The sequence below is a fragment of the Dasypus novemcinctus genome, chromosome 28, assembly GCF_030445035.2.
Source record: "Dasypus novemcinctus isolate mDasNov1 chromosome 28, mDasNov1.1.hap2, whole genome shotgun sequence".
Classification (NCBI taxonomy): Eukaryota; Metazoa; Chordata; class Mammalia; order Cingulata; family Dasypodidae; genus Dasypus; species Dasypus novemcinctus.
The window spans coordinates 13,521,753-13,546,269 of record NC_080700.1 but is presented as its reverse complement, the minus strand read 5'-3'; positions in this window follow the sequence as shown (position 1 = coordinate 13,546,269).

Here is a 24,517-nt window from a genome sequence, read left to right as displayed (position 1 = left end):
TTTAGTACCTTGACTATATCATACTACTGTCTTCTTGCCTGCATGGTTTCAGATGAGAAATCAGCACTTAATCTTATGGAGCTTCCCTTGTATGTGATGGTTTTCTTTTCTCTTGCTGCTTTTAGGATTTTCTCTTTGTGTTGAGCATTGGATAATTTGATGAGTATATGTCTTGGGTTGGGACTGTTGGGGTTTATGACCAGTGGAGTGTGCTGTGCTTCTTGGATATGTACGTCTGTCTCTTTCAGTAGATTTGGGAAGTTTTCAGCCATTATTTCCTGCGACACTCCTTCTGACCCCTTTCCCTTCTCTTCTCCTTCTGGAATACCTATAATATGTATATTTTAGCGTTTTGCATTGTCATTCAGGTCCCTAAATCCTAGCTGGATTTTTTCTATCTTTTTATCGACCCCTTCTACTATCAGTTTGATTTCTGATGTACTGTCTTCCACATCACTAATTTTCTGCTCTGCCTCTTCTAGTCTGTTGATATTTGCTGCAAGTGTATTTTTGATTTCTTGAACTGTGGTGTTCATTCCGATCATGTCTGTTATGTTTTTGCATATGTCTGCAATTTCCCCTCCCAGTGTTGTCTTCATGTTGTTAACCTCTTTCATTACTTCATCCAATTTGTTGGTGATAAATGTTCTGAGATCTTTCATTGCTTGTGCGAAGTTCTGCTCCCCTTCCTGATTTTTAGTTTGTTGATTGGATTCAGCCATGTTTTCCTGATTACTGATTTGGTTTGTCAATTTTTGTTGCTTTCTGGTCATCCTTTTATCTTACGGGTTTAATGAGTTCCTTAGCTTCTTTGTCTAGTCTTGGAGATTAATTAGCTGTTATTTTTGCGTAAGTGTTATATCTTCTTTTTGTCAGTTTGTTCCTCTTATTCTAATTTCTTGTTGGTGGTTAAGTTCACTTTAAAGGAAAGTATTAGTGCCAGGGAAAGGCAATTGTGTAAGCAGGAAAAAAGTGTAGAGTAGTATTGGTGATATATGTTAACAAAGCAAGAATATGAGATCTGGGAGGATGGAGGTTAGATTTATGTAGATTGTGTAGAGTTATAGCTGTAGGTAGAGTACCTATTATGAGGTAGATGACTTAATATGGGAGGAATATGGTATGAGCTACAAAGCTATTGTTTTCGTGAGAGAGGGAAAGAGAAAAGAAAGGTAATAGTTTCAAGAGTGGATACCAGACAGAAAACAAAACAAAGGTATTAGAAATTAAGAGTTAGACACTTTGTGGATCAAAAATGGAAGGTGGGGGGTGGAATATAGGAGAGACAGTAGATGATAGCGGATATCAAGATGCAGGGGAAGGGGGATAGTGTAGATAGCCTAAATCAGTTCACACAGAAATGAGGCAGTGGAGGATGGGAAAACCCAGCAAATGTGAGGTGTTCCCTGTAGCACCTATTGTATACTTGAATTAAAATAAAATAAGTGGAAAATGAGGGACAAGAGGAAGAGAGAAAACCAAAAAAGAAAAACTAATAATAATAAAGAAAAAAAGAAAGACGAGAAGAAAGGAAGAAAGAAAAAGAGGGTGGGCAAACGGTGGGGAACAGGTAGGGGGAAGAGAAATACAGGTATACACGAGCCACAATTGCAACACTATCTAAAACAACAATGAGAAAACCCCTAAATAACTGTATTAAAAAAAGACTTTGGGGGACACGCTAGGAGAAAAGACTAGGGGATAATGCAATATTATCAATCAGGGCATCAAAAAGAGTAAAAAATAAGATAAAATGAAAATAAAAACAAAACAATATGAACCAATAAAGATAGAAAGCAAATGTTAAGGTCCAGGGCACTCAAGGACCCCAGGTAGACCCCAGGGTGTGATGGATTCAGGGGTGGAAAGTCTGAGACACTGAAGACTGAAGAGGTGTGAGTCTGGGGTGTGGACCACCAGAGTCCAGGGGACCCAGACCTGGCAACCTAAAATCTGGTCAACAGGAAGCTTAGGAGCCCCGCAGTGCAACACAGCCCTCAGGGATCCCAGTAGCTGGGTGCCAGCCCCATGGGGGAAGCCAGATCCACAAACTCTATATTTAATGTCTGAACCCTGCAATTCACCTACTCCTCAGGGTTTCAGCCTTTGGACAGCTCCCACCCTGTGCTCCCACGCAACAGCCCCTTGAGGGCGCCTCTACACCGCAGCCAGTTCATTGACCCAGATCCCAAGCCCTGCCAGGTGGGCTGGGCTTCAGCTGGAAACGCCGAAAACAGACTCCAAAACCGGAAGTCCCAAACTTTGCAAAATATTCCCCAATCGACTAGACGTGTCCCCCTCCCTCACTGCACCCTGCAACCATCTCCCAATTGTGTCCCCTTATTGCCAAAAATCCAATTCCATTGAAGATAGGCAGCCGGACCTGTGTGGATGGGGCTCCAGGCGGAAGCGCTACCACCCCTGTCCACAACCAAAATGTCCCCCGCTTCACAACAAAACACCGTCTGTCTCCCCAAATCGATCTGCAAAGGAGTCCTGTCCCATCAACCCCTCACCAGCCTGCCCAGGACCTGCGAGTTCCTCAGCACTGCAGAGCCTCCAAAAAAAAGGAAAAAAAAAAACCCTGGCCGCGGCAGCTCCCCGAGCTGCAGCAGCACCCGATACCGCAGCTACACCCACCCAAGGAGGGAACTTTCCGCGCCCAGCTGGGACCTCCGTTTATATATTATAGACGTATCCTCTCTGTTACCTTCCCACCAAATCGACGTCCAGACACCTTCCAACCAGCAAAAATCCCTGAAACAGCGCGGTCCCAAAGAGCCTTCAACACTGCCCAGCCGCCCCCTGCAGAGACATTACCAGGGAAGTTCACTCAGCCACCATCTTGCCCCAACCCATCCTCATGTCCTTTTTGCCAGCCATATATCTTCTTTGGTGAAGTATTAACTCAAAACTTTTTTCCCCATATTTTTGGATGGAGTATTTTTTAAATTTGTGCTTTCAAAGTACTTTTTATATTTGAACACAGTCATGTTCTGCAAAAATCTTCTCTCAACCAGTAACTTTTCATTGTCTTAATGGTATCTTTCAAGGTGGAGAAATTTTTAATTTTGATAAAGCCCAAATTTTTGTTTTTTTTTTCTTTTATGGATTGTACTTTTGATATCATACCTAAAGAAATATTTGCTTAATCTAAGGTGGCAAAAAATATGTTTTCTACTCCTAGAACTCTTGACCTCTAAGGTTATTGCAGTAGAGAAAGAGATGGTTGGAGGACTGGATTTTGCACCGTATTTTAAGTACCATGGTTGAAAGTGACTTACATCAATGCTTCTCCTACTGTAATGTGCATCAGAATCACCTGGAATCTTGTTAATGAGGATTCTGATTGAGGACATTGGAGATGGAGCTTGGGATGTGCATTTCTAGCAAGCCCTAAGGTGATAGTGGTGCTGCTGTCTCATAGACCAGACCTCGAGAAGCACAGACTCACCTTCCTTCTGAATATATCCCATTGGCCTGAGTCCTTCATTTGCTCTAACCTAATTGCAAAGAGGTCAAGGAACATGTTTTTCCTATGTGCCCAGGAAGAGAGATTATTTCTGTCCCATGAGACTACAACAAGCAACCTTACAGAATCAAGATGGAAGTTACCTCTGCAGCTGCAGGGTCACTGTGGTTTGGCTGAATTATGTCTCCAATGATGTCCACGTCCTAGCCCCTGGAACCTGCCATGTTACCTTATGTGGCAAAAGGTACTTTGCAGATGTGTTTAAATATAGGATTTTAAGGTCGGATGATTAGTCTGAATCATGCTGGTGGGCCCGATGTAATCACAAGGGCCTTGATAAGAAGAAGGAGGGTCAGCGTCACAGAGGGTGACATGATGATGGAAGCAGAGAAAGAGAAGCAGTTGCAGTGATGGAAGCAGAGGTCAAAGTGACATCAATTGTGGAAGGGAACCACAAACCAAGGAATACAAGTAGCCTCCAGAAGCTGGACAAGGTAAGGAATGGATTCTCCTCTGGAACAGCCAAAGAAATACAGCCCTGTCATAGCTTGATTTAGTCCAGTGAGACTTATTTTGGACTTTTGAACTCCAGAACACTCTCAGGGAACCCAGGAATTGGCTAAACACTCAGAGAAGCAACTGCTTTTAAAGACCTGGGACTGACATTCTGAAGGTAGCTGAGAAACTCCTGGCCTTGGGCAAGGTTATGAGAAGGACACAGGAGCCAAAACTGAGGGTGGGGCTTTGAAGAATGAGCTATGATTCCATGAGTCTGGAGCTTCCTGATATTTGAATACTTTTCTCCCTTTCAGGAGATAGCATACACAGTTTTATGTTGAAGGGAGCAGCAAGGTCTTAGGGTCAGCACATCCTGTCAGCCTGGGTCTGAGAGAAAGGCTGCAGAAGGAACCAAAGAACTAAATTTGTCAGAGCTGGAGATTTTTGAGACAACCTATTTTGGTAGTGTAATTTCCTGGTGAGCAGGCCACTCCTCCTTGCTCAACATCCCTGAACAAAGACTAAATCAATTATGACATCTCTTTTTGCCTTAGCCCACTGAGTACCAATACTACCTCAGAATCATTTTCGGCCAGCACCCCACACAATAACAATCATGGCAGGCATGGATGTCCCTGCTCAGAACTCCCTTCATGAAAGCACTTGCTGCCCAGCTGCCAAGAGTACAACATTCTTCAGCTGTTAGCTCCTTCAGGATCTGTCTCAGCTTTCGAGAGGAAATTGGATTCTTTTCTGGGCAACCACTGGTCAATGCCTGAGCAGGGCCACAGTGTAAGGGCCCAGTTGTTAATAACTCCAGTTATTTTACCATAATAAAAATTTTCCATTCCAAAAAGTGTGTATCAATTGGCCAGATATTTCAAACTCTTTGATAAACTTTTAAAAATAAAGCAAATACAATGATGGACCTAAGTGGTACTGCAGTACTATGAAGCAAGCTACCTAAGATGGAAATGAGCAGTCTAAAAAGATAATCGAGGAGATAGGAGAGAGGCTTGACAGACTACAGAAGGCTCTAAAAACATGAGGTGCCCTAGACAACAACAGATAGCCATACTTAAAAAACAAAACTAAACAAAACACTGCTATAGCCAAGTGTCCACTTTGTGAAATTTCCTGACCTATATTTTTACTAAAATGAAATAATTAGAAAAACAATTACAGAGTAACTTAGCCAATAAGTCGGGAGTAATATTATTAATGAAAATAGCAGAGAAAAAAGAAGAAAAAAAGTAGGATTACAGATTATTACAGGGTTAAAAAAAAGAATAGTGAGAAAGACAAAACTCACACACTCAGTGGGGAAGTTTCAGGGATGTAAACAGTTCAGAAAGATGGGGTTTCCTTGTTTTCCTCCCAGGGTCCTTGCCAAAAGGTTGGAGAAAACAGGCTTAAAAATTTGAACTTATTACTCTTGGAATGTCTCATCAGACGCATCTCATCCTCGAACAGGGTACCAGTGCCACTAACATCCACCCAATGACCTAGAAAGGGGCCCTCTGACTCTGAGCAATGACACCCTGAGGCAGCCCTGTTCCTCCTGCACAGCCGCACCATACCACGATGAACAGCAGCACCAAGATCAGGAAGAGCAAGGAGAACAAGGCCAAGGCCATGACCACATATTCTTTTATTTTTTTTTATGCCTAGGTGTGCATTTGTTTTTGTAAATATATTTTTTATTTATTTTAAGAGATACTTAGATTATGTAAAATGTTACATAAAAAAATAAAAGGGATTCCCATATGCACCACTCCTCACACCTCCCACTTTTCCCACATTAACAATATCTTTCATTAGTGCCCTATCCATTGGGCCAAGTCCATTTCCCCAAAGAAATTTTAGGTCACAGTAAAGTGACCTCCCCCATTCCCCCTTCCCTATTAATAACCTTTTTACATGTGGATGGTACATTTGTTACAACTGATGTTCAAATATTGAAATCATGGTCAGTGGTTTACATTATGGTTTACATTTTACACCGTACACTTTTATCAATTTTTGATGAAATTTGACATGGCCTGTATCCATCATTGCAAGACCATGCAGAACACTTCCATTGCCCCCTAACTACTACTCTTCTATCTATTCTATTCCTCCCTTCCCCCCGCCCCTCAGGGCCCTCAGTGACCACCAGACTTCACTGCTTGAAGGACAAGATTCATAGATACTTGCAGCAATGCTGAGGGCTTGACACACTAGTGTATCCTGCCCTATTAGGAACCACCCATGCTCTCGAGAGACACCTACCCTCTAAGAACATATTGAGCCTCCCCAATTTGGGAGTCCAACTACTTCATTATGTTGCTTTCCTCCCACTGATACAACACACTATGACCAAACGATCACTCACACATTCTCTGGAAGATTGCCCCAGGTGTACCCTGTGCCGAATGCCCCTCCCCCATCCAGCACCCTGAACCAGTAACCTTTCCGTGTCATATTGCCAAAAGAGTTTTCTTAATATAGTAGTTTCAACCACATACCTGCAATCCCCCATGTTCACCTGCTCCCTGCCCTAACCCTCCCCCCAGTTCCATGGACCTTCCAATCCATCCTCCTCATCCTACCCCCTGTCAAGCTTGCAGCACCCAACCCAATAATATCCCCACACCACTGTCATATCCCTTCATTTCACAGCTACTCACTTCCACTTGATCATAGATTTCGCTGGTGTGGGTGTTGGCTCACAACCTTCTGCTCGCTTTCTATTTCCTGTAAACCTACCTATCTTCCAGACTCTCTCTGAGTCAGCTCAGTTTCCTTAATTCATACCAGAAAGGTCATGTAATATTTTTCCTTCAATGCCTAGCTTGCTTCACTCAACATAAGATCCTCAAGATTCATCCATGTTATCCCATGTATTAGTATTGTATTCCTTCTTACAGCTGAGTAATATTCCATTGTATGTACATACCACATTTTGTTATCCACTCATCTGTTAATGGGTGTTTTGGTTGATTCCAAATTTTGGCAAAAGTGAAGAATGCCACTATGAATATTGGTGTGCATACATCTGTTCCTGTCCTTTTTTTCAGTTATCCTGGGTGTATACCCACCAGTGGAATTTCTGGATCATATGGCAGATCTATAGTTAGTTTTTTGAGGAACCACCCCACAATGGTGGGGCCATTCTAAATACCTACCAGCAGTGCATGTGTTCCCTTTCCTCCACATCCTCTAGAGCATTCGTAGTCCTCTGTTTTTTCAATGGCCACCAGTCTAATGGGTGTAAGAGGGTATCTCATTGTAGTTTTAATTGACATTTCCATAATAGCTAGTCATGTTGAGTATGTTTTCATGTGCTTTTTAGCCATTTGTATTTCATCTTTGGAGAAGTGTCTGTTCAAATCACTTGCCCATTTTTTAAATGGGTTGTTTGTCTTTTTATTTTTAAGACATAGGATTTCTTTATATATGCTGGATATAAGGCTCCTATGAGATAAATGGTTTCCAAATATTTTTTCCCATTGTTAAGGTTGTCTTTTGACTTCCTTGACAAAATCCTTTGAGGTGCAAAACATTTTAATTTTGAGCAAGTCCCATTTATCTATTTTTTCTTTCATTCATCATGCTTTGGGTGTGAAGTTCATGAAACCATTTCTTATTACAAGTTCCTGTAGATGCTTCCTTATCTTATCTTCCAGTCTTTATGGACCTGACTCTTATATTTCGATATTTTATCCATCATGAGTTGATTTTTGTATAAGGTGTGAAATGGTGTTCCTCTTTCATTCTTCTGGATATGGGTATCCAGCTCTCCAAGCACCATTTGTTGAAGAGGCCTTTCTCTCCCAGTTGAGTAGGCTTGGTGGTCTTTTTGAATATCAGAAGACTATATATGTGAGGTTCTATATTAGAACTCTCAATTCAGCTCCATTGGTCAGTATGTCTATCCTTGTGCCAATACCATGAAGTTTTGACCACTGTTGTTTTGTAGTATGTTTTAAAATCAGGTAGTGTTACTCCTCTGATTTCAGTTTTCTTTCTCACTATGTCTTTGGCTATTCAGTGCCTCTTGTACTTCCAAATAAATTTAAGAGTTAGTTTTTCCAATTCAGCAAAAAAATGCTGTGCTGATTTTTATTGGGATTCCATTAAGTCTGTAGATTAGTTTTGGTAGGATAGACATCCAATGATATTTAGTCTTCCTACCCATGAACAGGGAATATTCTTCCATTTATTTAAGTCTTCTTTGATTTCCTTTAACAGTATTGTATAGTTTGCTATATATAAGTCTTTTACATCCTTAGTTAGATTTATTCCTAGGTATTTGATTTTTTTAGTTACTATTGTAAATGGTATTTTTTCTTGATTTCCTCCTCAGAGTACTCATTATGGGTGCACAGAAATTCTACTGATTTTTATACATTGATCATATAACTGCAACTTTACTGAACTTGTTTATAAGTTCTAGAAGCTTTATTGTAGATTTTTCAGGGCTTTCTATGTAGAGGATCATGTCATCTGTGAATAGTGAAATTTTCACTTCTTACTTTCCAATTTGGATGCTTTTTATATCTTTTTCTTGCCTCAGTGCTCAAGCAAGTACTTCTAACACAATGTTAAATAGGAATGGAGATAGTGGGCATCCTTGTCTTGTACCTGATTATTAGAGGGGGAACTTTTAGGATTTCACCATTGTATGTGATGGTAGCTGTTGGTTTTTCATATATACCCTTTATCATGTTCAGAAAGTTCCCTTTTATTCCTATCTTTTGCAGTGTTTTTATCAGGAAAGTGTGCTGTGTTTTGTCAAATGTTTTTTCTGTGTCTATAGAGATGATTGTGTGATTTTTTCCTTGAGATCTGTTTATGTGGTGTATTACATTGATGGATTTTCTTATTTAACCATTCTCGCATACCCGGGATGAAACCAACTTGGTCATGGCGTATAATTTATTTGATGTGTTGTTGAAATGATTAGCAAGTATTTTGTTAAGGATTTAAAAATCTATGTTCATTATAGAGATTGATCTGTAGTTTTCCAATTCTTGTAGCATCTTCATTTGGCTTTGGTATTAGGGAAATGTTAGCATCATATAATGAGTTAGGCAATGTTCCTTCTACTTCTGTTTTTTGGAAGAGTTTAAGCAGCATTAGTGTTAGTTCTTCCTGGAATGTTTATTAGAATTCACCTGTGAGGCTGTCTGGTCCTGGGCTTTTCTTAGTTGGTAGGTTTTTAATGACTGATTCTTTCTCTTTACTTGTGATTGTTCTGTTGAGTTCATCAATTTCTTCTTTCATTAGTGTAGGCTGCTTGTGTGTTTCTAGGAATTTGCCTATTCTAAGTTGTCCTATTTGTTGGCATATAATTTTTTCAAAATATCCTCTTATGGTTCTCTTTATTTCTGTGCAGTCAGTGGTGATATAACCTTCCACATTTCTTATCTTTCATACTTGCATCTTCTCTCTTTTTTTCTTTGTTAGTTTAGGTAAGGGTTTGTCAATTTTATTGATCTCCTTGAAGAACCAGTTTTTGGTTTTGTTTATTTTTTTCTAGTGCTTTCTTATTTTCTATTTCATTTAATTCTAATCTTTGTTTTCTTCCCTCTACTTGCTTTAGGGTTAGTTTGTTGTTCTTTTTCTAACTCTTCCAGGTGTGCAATTAGGTCTTGAATTTTAGCTCTTTTTTCTTGTCTGATATATGCATTATGGCTATGAATTTCCCTCCTAGCACAGCTTTTTCTGCATCCCATAGGTTTTGATATGTTTGCTGTCATTTTTGTTCATTTCAAGGTATTACTGATTTCTTTCAAAATTTCCTCCTTGTCCCACTGTTTGTCTAAGAGTGTGTTGTTTAACTTCCATATCTTTGTGTCTAATCTGGTTCTCTGCCCCTTACTGATTTCCAGCTTCATTCTATTGTTTTCAGAGAAATTACTTTGCATAATTTCAATCTTTCTGAGTTCACTGAGAATTTCTCTGTGGCCTAGAATGTGGTCTATCTTGGAGAATGATCTACAAGCACTCAAGAAAACTTTATCCCACTGTATTTGGGTGTAGTATTCTGTATGTGTCTATTAGGTCCAGATCCTCTAATATATCATTCAACGTTGTAGTTTCTTTATTGACTCTCTGTCAAGAGGTTCTGTCTAATGGTGATAATAGTGTATTAAAGTCCCCCACTATAACTGTAGAGGCATCTATTTCTCTACCTTAGTTTTTCCAGTCTTTGCCTCATATATTTTGAGGTACCCTGGTTAGGTGCATAAATGTTTATAATTGTTCTTTCTTCTTGAAAGATTACCCCTTTTACTAATATATACTGTCCATCTGTATATCTTACAATACTTTTGCATTTAATGTCTATTTTGTCCAATATTAGTATAGCTACTCCCACCCTTTTTTTTTGGTTGTTTGCTTGTAAGATTGCTTTCCAGTCTTTCACTTTCAGCCTCCTTGAATCCCTGGGTCTCAGGTGGGTTTCTTTTAGACAGCATATAGGTGGGTCATATTTCCTTATACTTTCTGCCCATCTGTGTCTCTTGACTGGTGAGTTTAGTCCATTAACATTCAGTGTTATTATTATCAAGGAATTACTTACATTAGCCATATTTTCTTTGGGTTTAGTTCATGTATGTCATATGTTGTGTTTATTTCTCTTTTTGTTCTTACACTCTCCTCCAAACTCTCTCTCCTGTTTTTTACTTTCAGCTTAGAGAACTCTTTTTAGTATTTCTTGAAGGGCAGGTTTCTTTGGTGACATACTCTCTTAATTTCTGTTTATCTGTGAATATTTTCATCTCTATCATTTTTGAATTCCAGTTTTACTGGATAAAGAATTCTTGGCTGAATGTTTTTTCTTTTAGTATCTTAACTATGTCATACCATTGCCTTCTTGCCGCCACAGTTTCAGATGAGAAATCAGCACTGATCTTATTGAGTTTCCTTTTTATGTGATGGTTCTTTTTTCTCTTGCTGCCTTCATTATTTTCTCTTTGCCTTGAGCTTGAAGAGTTTTGCACATATATGTCTTGGAGTAGGCCTGTTGAGATTTATACTGTTTGTGGTGTGCTGCACTTCCTGGGCATGTACATCCATCTCCCTCAACAGGGTTGAGAAGTTTTCAGCCATTTTTTCCTCCAACAATCTTTCTGTTCCCTTTCCCTTCTCGTCTCCTTCTGGAATACATAACCATCCTTATGGACACCATGGTAGGAAAAAATGAGCAGTTATAGCAGAACAAGATGCAATGTCAAATTCATAAATTGTATTTCTAATAATGGGTTTGTTATCAGTGGCATAATCAAAATATTCTATTTCTAACCTGATCAGTGTAAAGAAGGTAAATTATGAATTTGTATTTCACAATTTTATAAGTGTGTTTGAATTTAATAACTTTATATTTTTTGTCAAGCAACTTAATTTTAGAATCACAAAGAAACACACTAACAATCATTCCTCCTCAACTTGTTCATTGTTGAGCAGAGGTCAAGAGACCTGCAACATGTGCTTTGGAGTTGGACAGACTTGATTCAAAACTCAGGTTGGCCTTTTATTTGCCATGTGATTTTGCCAAGTTACTTTATCTTGGTTAATCTCAGTGACAGCAAATTGACTACCCAAGACCCATTCTCCCTTTCGTCCCTATTCACAAACACCAATTAGTTTTTGGCATCAATGTGCCAAGTTAATATTCAATTTTCCCTGGCTTGATGTTAGCCATTGAGATATATGAGGAAATTCTTGAGAGGGGCTTCCAAGAAAGATTCTCATCCAGGAGCAGAATCACCAGGCAATCAATTTTAGCCCTTTCTCTTCTGCTTTCCCCTTTGTTTCTGATGTAGACACAGTACCTGGACTAGAAGCAGCTATATTGTACATGAGGAAGCACACTATGCAATAAGATGGCAGAGGATTTCTTACATACCATGGAGCAAATGCACCATCCCTGGACATTAAACCTCTGAACTTTTGATATATGGAAAAACTTAAAATCTCATTTGCTTACGCCCCTTTTTTCTGGGGTTTCTGTTGCTTGCAGCAGAGCACATTCTAATAGTCTCCCATTTTGATGTTATGGCATCATACTTAATGTTATTTGCTTATTAAAATATTTAGCACATGGTAAATGCTAAGAAATGTTAATTACTAATGTTGTTAGCAGGGATTCTATCAAAAGTCTTAAGAGGCATACTTGAGATCCCTAATGTCTGAGGCAAGACATGAGTTGGGGAGGGACATGAACCCAAATATAGAGTTATCAATTTTTATAACTATTTAGTTTCATAAAATCTGTGTGGCTTCTAGTTGCACCTTCACTCAGCTAAGGGAGGCTTCTATATTACACACTTAACCTTGGAGCTTCTCTATTCCCCATGGTTTTGAACATATCAATAATTAATTGATAACTTTTCTGTTACTTTGGGCAGTTAATAGAACCTACACAGCTTTTGTTATATCAATTTTTCTGTATCTGAGGAGCAAAAAATTGATTTCACAAACTTACTGGTGCATATTGATCCTATACCTATCCCTAGCTCATTTCTATTTAATGCTTTTGTGCAGTCACTGAAAAAGAAAGTCTCAGGACTGTCGAGTGAAATCCAGTTCTGTGGAGTTTTATCTATTACACCACTTTGCAAGTATTTTTAGTATCAGTTACATACTTTCAAGCTTGGAGATCTAGACATTTTCTTTTCAAATGTTTTCATTTCTGGAAAATAAAAATAGGAACCAGCTAAACATTATCTTTCATTAAAATCTGAAGTCTCAGAAGACACTTTGCAAAGGAATTAGAAAGCTGTGTGTGTGTTTTAAACAAAAGAATAGGATTTGTGTTTTAACCCTCTCTCTTAGATTTCATGAACTGACTTGAGATTATATAATACAACTATATCTCCAACACTTTATTTGTTAGGGGTGCTCTCTTTCTTCATCTTCCCCAGGAGCCCTTAGTTATCAAGGGTAACATTAAAAGAACAAAGAGAAGAAAGGCATGATGAGACTTCTATAATAATAAGCCTTACAAGCAAACCTAAATATTTCTTTACTGAAATAGTTCCCTGTCAACCAATATGTATAAATTATCAGTTCTATCTTGGGCACATTCTAGGTGCTTGGGATAATGCAGTGAGCAAAACAGTCAAGATTTCTGTCCACATAGAGCTTATATTCAAAAGAAATGCAGGTGGTTGGAGAAGGGAAAGGTAGAAAGAAAAACAAGTGACTAAACAGTGTCATTTCAGAGAGTTTTGATGCTGTGGCGAATATTCTAGTAATGGAATAGAGTAGGTAGCTTGGATGGGAATTTGCTATCAAGATAGGATGGTCAGAAAGTTTTTTAATGAAGAGATGACATTTAAGCTAAAATTTGAATGACAAGGAGGAAAAAGAGGTGTACACAAACAAGGTGAAGAACATTCCAGGAATAAAGAAAAGCTTGTGCAAAAGCCCTAAGGCAAGAAAAGGCTTGGTTTGTTCAAGAAGCAGACTTTCAGAAAGCTAGTGGCTGAGTGGTTGGAGAGAGCAAGGGGCAAATGGTAGAGGGTGAAGTGAGAACAGAGGCCAGATTGTGAAAAATTTTACTCTTATAGACCGTGGTAAAAACATTGGCTCGTACATTCTGTGACTTGAGTAGCCACTGCAGGTCTTTAAGCATGAGAATGATTGGATCCAGTTCATATTTTGTTTCTTCAATCCCACCATCCCTAACTAATTCTGCATTTCATAGGAATTAAATTTTTTTTTAATTACAAAGAATGTAATTGTTTTCCTTCATACTTCAAAATTCAAAAGCTGTTGGTTTGCTTTGTAAATAATGGTTTTCAGCCAAGGATGAGCTTTGTCCTCCAGGGACACTTGACAATGTCTGCAGCCATTTTTTATTTGAACGATGAGGGTGTGATACTGGATCTAGTAGGCAGAAGCCAGAGATGCTACTAAATATTCTACAATGTGAAGCGTCATTCCCCCCTCAATGCCCTGTCTGGCCCAAAATATCAGTATTGCCAAGGTTTAGAAACTGTTCTGTAAAAGGAACTCAAACAATAGAATTGGTAGGACAATTATGACATTTGATCTAAAATATAAGAAGTGACTTTTCCTTGACTTGATGCTGGCATCTTTACTCTAAAGATCCAACAACTCGCTAATAAATAAATACATAAATGAATTTATACGAATAGACCAAAAACAAAGCAGTCAGACCTCAGCTATGATCTTTCCAACCAATGATCAGTGTGGCTGAAGGGAAGAGTTCAAGAAAGAAACACTAACTTGTGTGACTGTGTTTCAAAGTCACCACAACTTTCAACCCATTGCTTATTCACTTTGATACAGCCAGGGAATTGTTTTCCAAACTCTTCCCTGGGATAGAAAATCTACAGCTTCTTCATCACCCCTTAACGTAGATCTTATTCACAGCAGTGTTCTCCTGAAAACCGCTATCTCCTTGTTGAGTAGGCAAATGCTCAAACATATGGCTTCAATAAAGTAGTGGTCATGCTATGTATATTTTCACTTTAGGACAACGAACTTTCTTAGTGTGGAATTTATTCTCCAGTTGAATTTTACTATCATTTCATCCAGAGGAAAATTGGCTGAAGATGTGATAGTATTATATTTCAGCCATTCTATTTTTATTCTTTGTAATTAATAATGCAATTGCTGCGTACTTCTCATTTTTGATGCGGCACGAGAGACTTGACAGTTGGAAGAGTTTATGGAAAGTGTTAGGTTGTGTTGTTTAATACCACATTAAGGAATCTTACTTGCCTCTGAGGCAGCTCTGTTTGCTACATTCCAATGAGATGGTAAGTTACTTTGACAGGGAAAACAGGAAAAAGAAGTCTGTACTTATAAATATAAATAAGAACCCAGAAAAAAAAGAAACAATTTAAAATTATTCCATAACCTATATGATGATTGAGGATACTGATCTGCAGAAGCATATAACTCAAACATAAGTCTATTTTCTTTTCCTTTGATATCTTTATGAACATAATCAAGACTTTGATACAGACTTTGCTGGCCAATATTATAACCCTGCTAATGTTTATGAATATATATAACTAATTTCCATTTTAAGCATTTACATCTTCCTAAAAATAAATTCCCTGTAATTCTATTCAAATTAAATATTGTTTAAAAGTCTACCAGAGCCTGCCTCCTCTGTAAGAATAACAAAATAAGGTTATTTCATAGATATGTAAGACTGTTCTAGTGTAAAATAGTCATAAAATTGATGGTAAGCTATTACTATGTTCTTCTACATACTGTCTAAGTACATAGTAGAGATAAGAAAGGAAAAGGCTGCTCAAGATGGAGATTTGTTATTGAATTGAAATAATAGAAGATTACAAAAAGATTTTTTTTTCAAAGGGAAATATAACATTCCACTTTCCTGGTGAATTGTTGCAGTGTTAAAGTTAACCAATTTTGCTTGGTGAGTGCTCTGATGCTAAACTCCTAGAATGAAATATTAACTAGTCATCTTAATGCTTGAAAAAGAAGCTATGTTTCTGCTCTAGCCTCCTCTCTCCAAAAAAAAAAAAAAAGAGAGAGAGAGAAAAGAAAAAGAAAGCAAAGAAAAGGAAACCAAATGGAAAGGGAAATGGCGAGGGGAAGAGAAGGGGTAGGGGAGCGGAGAAGATAAGGAGAGAAGAGGAAAATGTGTGGGCTAGGAGGAAGGACATTAACTGAGTTTAGAATTCATTGAAATAATAATAATATAAAAGGTAAGTTTCAGGATGCTCCAGGAGCAAGGAAAAAATAAATTATGAAAATCATAAAGTCAGCTTCTAGTCAAACCACCCACTTCAGTTATGACCACTGCACCACACAGCATGTCAAATTTCACACCCCCTTGGAAGCCATGATTACATAGCCATAACCAACTTCGTACCCTCCTGGGCCAACCTGCTCAGGGAGCTGATAAACTCCCTGAATCTGACTTGAGTCTCTGCCCTCTAGGGCAGCTGAAATAAATGGGCACTCACTCAAGAAGGTGCAGAATAGGAAAACTTAGTCATTTTTGTCACGCCATATGATGGAAATGAGAAGGCTAAAACAGAAAAAGCCCCAGGAAGGGAGACAAGTCCTATTACTGACTACAGCTGAGATGAGAAGAAGATGGGTCCATTGAATCTTAAGAGGAAAAAGAAAGGCCTAGTAAGGATCTCCAGCCATCTTGCAGCAACACAAGGCAACAGTCTTTGGTGAGAAAGTGACTTTGGCTTGGACTCTTTAAGGCTTTGTATCTGTAAATTTTACTCCCAAACACACACACTTTATTTATTTATTTTTATTTTTAAGTTACTCGGATTATATAAATGTTACATACAAAATATAGAGTATTTCCATTTGCCTTACTTCCCACACCTTGCTAATTTTCCCACATTAACAACAACCTTCATTAATGTGGTACATTCATTACAATTGATTAACACATTTTTAAGCATTGCCTCTAAGCATGGATTATAGTTTGCATTGTAGTTTACACTCTCTGCCCTACAATTTCATAGGTTATGGCAAGATATATAATGGCCTGTATTTTGTATTGCAATGTCATTCAGGACAATTCCCAAATCCCCAAAATGACCACATATTATACTAATTTTTCTCTCTCCCTGCAGTGGCTACTGCCTCCACATCAATGATATAAGTTCTCCCATTGATAAAACCACAATAATCTATAGTAGGATACCAGTAAGTCTCCTTTAGTCCATAGTTCATTCCCCTATCCAGAGGATTCTGAGGTGGTAATGTCCACACCAACTCTTATTGAAAGGGGGCTTTGATCCCATAGGTCAGTTGGATGGGATACTCTTAGTTGCATCCTGTAGACTCTCTCCCTTCCTGTAGTGATCATTACCTATCATCTCACTTTTAGTTGTCCTGGGTGAGTCCAATGGCATGATGAATTGTAATGCTTGTCTTTATTAAGCTGCTTATTTTCTGATAGTTTGGGTTCAGTATGAAAATAGACCACTATTTCTTTGAAAAAATTGAATATTTACTTAATTTTGAGATGGCATAATCACTAGGCAATTTCCTAGTGATGAAGTGAGGCAATGAATGATGTAGTCATATTATTTCCTGTGTCTCCTTAAACATCTGGTGTTTGTACTTGATCAAAGATTGCTTCTTGTAATGTAAAATATCAAGTCATTTGATTTTTCCCCTTTGCTCTATTAACTTTTTCTTACTCTCTTAATTAAAAGAACTATGGGAAACAGACTTGGCCCAGTTGTTGGGGCGTCCATCTACCACATGGGAGGTCCGCGGTTCATACCCCGGGCCTCCTTGACCCGTGTGGAGCTGGCCCATGTGCAGTGCTGATGTGTGCAAGGAGTGCCACACCACGCAGGGGTGTCCCCCGCGTAGGGGAGCCCCACGCACAAGGAGTGCACCCATAAGGAGAGCCGCCCAGCGTGAAAGAAAGTGCAGCCTGCCCTGGAATGGCACCGCCCACACTTCCCGTGCTGCTGATGGCAACAGAAGTGGACAAAGAAACAAGACGCAGTAAAAAGACACAGAGAACAGACAACCGGGGGAGGGGAGGGGGATTAAATAAATAAATAAATCTTTAAAAAAAAAAGAAATATATCTCTCATGGTCAAAATTTTCCATGGACTGTGATTTGACTGTAATTATCCATACAACATTCCATATTTACTTGAAATGTATTAATTATAGTTGAGCTGGAAAATGATTTGAATTCACCTGAGAACATTCTTTTTATATCTTTCTCTGAAAGCCAATCCACTTCAGACTCAGTGTCAAATCTGTGTGGACATCTAATGGAGAAGATTCTCTTGTTGATATATTCTACATCAGTTTCTCCCTCTTCCTGAATTTGCACATTTAATTAGGTAACTTCTTCTAATGTTAAGTAGAGGCAGGTATCAGAATTATTACTCTTGTCTTTGCTGAAATTTTTATACAGTAAGTTAAATGAATTTATTTGCATGAAGTTTATGTAAACAATTATTTTAGTCAACGGTTTTATTTCTAAGAAAATCTTCAAGACATATATTTGATTAAAGACATTTGATTTTTCCACTTGTAAATACTCTGTATATTCTGTCAAAGAAAATCAAGCAAAGGAAACAATTTAGGACAGTTTGCTATGATTTTTATCATTTTAATGAGTTTTGGGTTTGCATAAGATGAGCTTGTGGTTTGAAAAGGAAACTAGTCATTGACGTGTTGATTGGGGAACCAGGAATAGTCTCTCTTCACTGGTATAAGCAGGAGCGGTAGCTCTGTGCAGGAGTCAGTATACCTCAGAAATAATGCAGTTGTTAGTTGATTTCTCTCTTTTAAAATGCTGTCAGGGATGGTAGGACAACAGAGGCTATGTCTTGAGTCTCATTTTATGTTTTGGAAACTGAAACTCAACTGTATTTGTAGATTTCTCCATTTCAAATAGCAAGTCTGTGTCTGAGTGTGACTAGGAATCAAGTCTCCTCCATCTCATTACACATCATCCCAATAGGCATAATTTTCTTTTTAAATTTTATGCACTTTATGCTCATTTAAGTGAATAGATGAAGTGTATTAAGGGGATGTAGTTGGAAGTAGGATACTCCTCTGAAGTTATTAGGGAAATGCAAATCAAAACTAAAGTGAGATATCATCTTACACACATTAAACTGGTGGCTATTTTAAAAAAAAACAGGACTATAAGTGTTGGAGAGCATGTGTAGGACTGGGAAAACTTATCTACTGCTGGTGGGAATGTGGACTGGTACAACGTTTGTTGAGGAAATTTTGGCAGTTACTCAGGAAGCTTAGTATAGAACTGTCATATGATCTAGCCATTCCACTGCTGATTATATACATATAAGAATTGAAAGTAGGCACATGAACAGATTTATTTACATCAACGTTCATAGTTGCATTATTCTTGTTGACAAAATGGAAAACAACACAAACATCCATCAAAAGAAAAATGATAAACAAAATGTTATTCAGGTGTAAGAAGGAATGAAGTATTAACACATGGGATAACATGGATGAAACTTGAAGACCTTATGTTGAGTGAAGCAAGCCAGGCACTGAATGATAAATATTACATAACCCCACTCATATGAATGGAGCAAATTGAGAAGTCTCATGGAGCTAGAGCCTGGAAGATAGATTTACAAGATACAGAAATGGAGAAGGTTGTAAGCCAATGCCTTTGTGGTCAAAATCTATGATAAGATGGAAGTGTGTAATTATGCAGTAGATGGGCATGAAAATTTTGTAGCAATGCCATTGAACAAGGCAGTGCCTGCTTGAGAGTGAAATACTGTTGGGAACATGGATTGGTCTGTCCATGGAACTGTGGCTGGCTGGAGGAAGAAGTAGGTGAACTCAGGGTATTTGTGGGTGTGTGACTGAAACTTCAAAGGTGTGAATGCTCTTTTCTCAAATATTGCAGGGAGGTTTATTAGATTAGGGTGTTTAATGTGGGAGACATTCTGGACATGGTGAACCTGGGACAGGGCTCTAGGAAGTGTGTGAGTGTTCATCTTGTCAGGATGGGTTATTTCAACGGGTGGAACCACATATAATGAGTGGGAAAGTGTTGGACTTCCATTCTGGGGAGTCCTGCTAACTTCTCAAGTAGGAGGGCAGGAGTTCTTGAGAGCATAGGAAATGCCTAACAGCAGAGGACAAGCCAGTATGTCAAGCACTCAATGTTGTTGCAAGTACCTATGAATTTTGTTCTTCAAGGAGTGAAGCTAGGTGGTTGCTGTGGGTCCTGGGGGCGGGGAGGGAGGAAGAGAATAGATGTAACATGAGACATTTTGGAGGTGATGGAACTGCACTACACTATCTTGCAATGATGGATATAGACCATGTTAAATTTCATCAAAATTCATAAAAGTGTATGGTCCAAAAAGTAAAACATAATGAAAATCATTGACCAGGCTTAGTGACAATACTTCAATATTTATAAATCAGTTGTACCAAATGTTCCCTCCACATGTAAAATGCTATTAATAAGGTAAAGGGAAAAGGGAGAGGATTTTGGATATAGGGGAACCCCGTATCTTCTGTACATGACTTTTCTGTAACCTAAAACTTCTTTGAAAACAAAATGAAAAAAATAAGACACTGGAGGAATAAATGATAAAAAATGTCAGTGTACATACAAGACAACAGAAATTAAAGTGATGAAAGACAATGTCAACATTTAAAAAAATATTTTTCATTCTTTTTAATTCCCAATTTTTAATATTTTTTCTATTTTTTTATTTTTAATGCTATCATTATTTCATTTTCTTATTAAATTTATTTCGTTATTTTCTTGGCTTATTTTTTGAAGAAACTTTGGATCATAGATATGTTAACAACTGTAACAGGAGGATCATTGATGTGGGGTATTAATGATGGGGATACATGGGAGGATGTTCACTTGTGGCGTATATATAATGAATATATATGTGTTCAAATGTTTATAGGACATTGTCATGGTGTGTGGAGATTCGCACAATAACAAAAATTATATCAAATTCTCATCCTAGGGAACTCTGCCACGTTGTCTAAAGGAATTCTCCAACTACAGTGACAGTGACTAGTGAAGGAGGATGGTCCATTGATGGGTCCTTGATATTAATGACTGTACTTATGAACTTTTACTTTTTTATTTATTAAACTTAGTTTATAGTATTATAGTAATATATAGCCTAATATTATAGGGTTCCTTAGAGTTTCCTCATGACAGCCTACTTTTTGCTCAAATGTGGCCTCTCTCTAAGCCAAACTTAGCATATAAATGCATCACCTACCCCTCAGCAATGGGCATGGCTCCCAGGGATGAGACTCCCTAGAACTGAGAGATCACTACTAAGAACCAACTAAAAATGCAACTAGAAAAAGACCTTAACAAAAAGTGGAAAAAGGTAAATACAAATGATTTCATAAGGCTAAGAAACTTCAAAGTGAGTTGGAAGATCATCCCAGGTAATTCTCATCAGTATCTCATTGACTACCAAAATAAATACTATATTAAATAGTGGGGCTCCTGAGGGCTATGGAGGCAGGGAAAACAGCTTAGGACTTTGGTACTCTGTCAAAGGGTCCTACTTTGGAATTTATGCTCCCCAGTGTGACAAAGTTGAACTCAGTTTTGATTTCCCTACACATGACTTTTCCATCTGTGCTCTTTGAATCTATAATTAGTACTAGAATTCATAGGTGTACATCCAAGAGACTTAACTCTGGGCTGTACATGTCAGTTGGACTCTGAATCTCAGCAAAGTTGCAACACCTACTCTCCATTTGATTGAATCCACCCAGGACAACTAACTAGGAGATGATCATGGGCAACAATCATCCCAAGGAACAGAGAGAATCTGCAACTGCAAGCAAGTTATTCTCATTCTTCTGCTCTATGACATCAATGTCCCTCCTCAATTAGAGGTAGAATGGGTATCACCATCCCAGAATCATCAGAATTGGAGAATGAACTATGGAATAAAGTTTACTTACTGGTATTCTACTTGGACTTACTGTGATTCTAGCAATGGAAGAAATTATATCATTGACATGGAGGCAGTGGAGACTGGTGGTTCTGAAAGGAGGGAGATGGAAAAACAGGTGTAATATGGGGGCATTTTTCCAATGTGGTATTTGCCCTGAATGACTTTGCAATGAAAGATAGAAGCCATGACATATCTTGCCATAATCACGAAATTGGGTGGGAGAGAGTGTAAACTATGATGTAAACTATAATCCATCCTTAGTAGCAATGCTGCAAAATGTGCTCATCAATTGAAATGAATGTACCACACTAATGAAGGAGGTTGTTAAGTTGGGGAAATGTGGGAGGGTTAGGGAATGAGGTATATGGGAATCCCATATATTTTTATGTAACTTTTATGTAATCTATGTATCTTTTTAAAGCTTATAAAAGAAAAATGGTGGATGAAGGTTACTGTCCAAGAACAATATCACTGTTGGGGGACTGATTTGGTGGAGAAATATAAATAAGGGGGACTCTATAATAATTTATTTTCTAGGTTAAAGGAGAAAATAAATAGATTTAAAGTAGCCACTGTGTCTAAACCTGTGCCTTCAAGATTTCTCAAGTTAATTTTTAAACAATATAATTTAATTATATTTGATGACCAATATTGAATTCATAGAAAATGTAAGGAAGGGACAATTATAAATTTGTGATAATTTGTGTGGTGTGTGAAAATGCTTGTGTGATGCCAATACTTACAGGTGTTTCCTTTCCTCATCTTGGTTGAGTAGGTGTTCTAAGTTGAGAGGTATTAAGAATGAAGAACATATGGAAATGTTCTTTATTTTGAATCAAGAAAATAGAGTCAATATTTTTTCTCAATTGTAAACTCTTGAGCAAGTGAGTCAAATATGAATACAATTTACTAATATGTATTTCATCAGCCAACTTCTCTCTCTGCTCCTACCATGTAAAGGGTATTGATAGTTGCAAAATTTGGTAAGGATATAGAAGGAAAATGCCTAAAGTTCCATAAGTGAAAAGTTATTATCCTGATAATTGTGTTAAATTGCTGTTGCCATAGAACAGATATTATGGACTTTTGATAGTCTCCTGAAAATATATATCAGATTTATCTAATTTCTATCTATATAATGCCATAAAAAACTGGAGATGATTCCTCTTGGCTACCAAACTCTAAAACAGACAAGGAATATAAAATCTGCATTTATTCACTTAAGAACTTTCTCTGTTTCCAAAACCATCTTTTAGGCAAAAAATCTAATGGGTCATTTGTAGATTTCATTTAATTTGCACAGAGTATCTTCTCTAACTCAGCCACTCTAATAATTAGATGTTAAGAAATCAGTCAAGGTGGCGGACTTGGCCCAGTGGTTAGGGCATCCATCTACCACATGGGAGGTCCACTGTTCAAACCCTGGGCCTCCTTGACCCATGTGGAGCTGGATCATGTGCAGTGCTGATGTGCACGCAAGGAGTGCCGAGCCAAGAAGTGGTGTTCCCCACATAGGGGAGCCCCAAGCGCAAGGAGTGTGCCCCATAAGGAGAGCCGCCCAACGCAAAAGAAAGTGCAGCCTGCCCAGGAATGGTGCTGCACACACGGAGAGCTGACACAAGATGATGCAACCAAAGAAACACAGATTCCCATGCCACTGAAAACAACAGAAGCGGACAAAGAAGACGCAGCACATTATCACAGAGAATAGACAACCGGGGTGGGGGGGGGAGGGGAGAGAAATAAATAAATAAATAAATAAATCTTTAAAAAAAAGAAATCAAACTCTCAAGATATTTATTTGCCACCTCAACCCATAATTTTTGTTATCTAAATTGAAGTGGTTTCTAACTGTAGGCTCCCCTGATGAAGCCATATCCTAAAGTTATGAATTAAAGGTGACAAAAGTTGGATTTGATGTTCTTGTTCTTCAACTTGTCTGTATTTAGTTTTCTTGAAATAGTTTCTTAAGTTTCATTTTAAATCTGCATTCTAATTGAGATCTTGAGATTCTTTGCAGAGATATAAAGATAAATTAGCTTCTTAAAATGCATTTTGTTCTATGTTAAATAATGCCCAAATATTCAAAGAATGACACAGATTTTTAATAATTGCTCATAAGTAGATTCTTTTTTTAAAATTTTCACATCAATTTGACATAGTTTTCAGTGATAATTGAGATTAGAAAAATTTGAGAAAGGTAGGATTTTATCAGGAAAAAGATTTACTAACTGCATAAAATAAGTTTTTATCAAGAAAAAAAAAGAGCATTACACTAATATCTGTATTAGTTGGTGATTTTAATCCATTTATATTCAAAGTGATACTTTCTGCCATTTTCTATGGCTTTTCTTCAAGCCTCGGATTGATTTTATTCCTAAATTCATATGGTACTACTTTCTTTGCATTCACTGATTTTATAATATACCAATTTGAATCTCCCCTAATTTCTATTTCTGTGTATTTTCAGTTATTGTCTTGGAGATTACTCAGGTGGTTACAAATAACATCCTAAATTGACACAAGGTAGTTTAGAATGATACCAAAATAGCATTAATAGAATAAACCTGTGTGCTGCTATGAAACTCCATATTCATTTATGTTTATTTCACAGATTAATTCATTATACATTGTAAGCCTCTTCACATGAATTTAACAAAATTTTTATCCATTTCTGGCTTAAATCATATAGAAAATAAAAAGAGGAGTTACTCTTCCATTGCTCTACAATGATGGATAGAGGACATGTTACATTTCACTAAAAATGCATAAAAGTCTATAGGCTAAAATGTAAACCATAATGTTACTAAAAATTTAGAAAATTTTACAATCTATCATATAAACCATAATGTAAACCATAATGGAACAATGTTTGGTAGCTGTGTTTCAATATCTGTACATCAGCTGCAGCAAATAGAACATGAACATGTAAAAAGATCATTGTTGGTAAAGGGGGAAAAGGATTTGATGTTGGATATATGGGAGTCCCCTATATTGTATATGTGACTTTACTGTGGTCTACAAATTTTCTGAAGACAAAATTAAAAATTAAAAAAAAAAGGATGTGGACAATGAGGAAGGATGAAAGAAATTGCCTTGGCAC